General features: G+C 61.3%; 1 protein-coding gene across 1 annotated transcript in view; it reads left to right on the top strand.

Moving 5' to 3' along the window:
* The first annotated feature begins 6 nt into the window (after positions 1-6).
* LOC103802381 (serine/threonine-protein kinase pim-3) overlaps positions 7-230 on the top strand; it is a 2327-nt gene continuing 2103 nt past the window's right edge. The window contains exon 1 of the mRNA XM_009074847.1: positions 7-35. The gene's annotated coding sequence lies outside the window, so the exon portion shown is untranslated. The remainder of the gene's footprint in view (positions 36-230) is intronic.

Here is a 230-nt window from a genome sequence, read left to right as displayed (position 1 = left end):
CCTCCTCAAGGACACAGTCTATACCGATTTCGACGGTACGTGCCCACCCCGCGCCCAGGACAGACCCCCGCGCCCCTCCCGGAGTGATTCTCTCCCTAGAGTTGCCGCTTAGCCCCTTCCCGGAGCCGTGCAGCAGCGAGCCGAACCCAGGTGCAGGGGGTCATATCAGGTCTATCAGTAATGGAAACCTGTGGACCCGAAGCAGCTTAGGGGTGTTCAGTTGCGTAGGA

The sequence above is a fragment of the Acanthisitta chloris genome, unplaced genomic scaffold (genome assembly GCF_000695815.1).
Source record: "Acanthisitta chloris isolate BGI_N310 unplaced genomic scaffold, ASM69581v1 scaffold11105, whole genome shotgun sequence".
Classification (NCBI taxonomy): domain Eukaryota; kingdom Metazoa; phylum Chordata; class Aves; order Passeriformes; family Acanthisittidae; genus Acanthisitta; species Acanthisitta chloris.
Note: the sequence above shows the minus strand (reverse complement) of the source record. Positions and strands in the feature narration are given on the sequence as shown.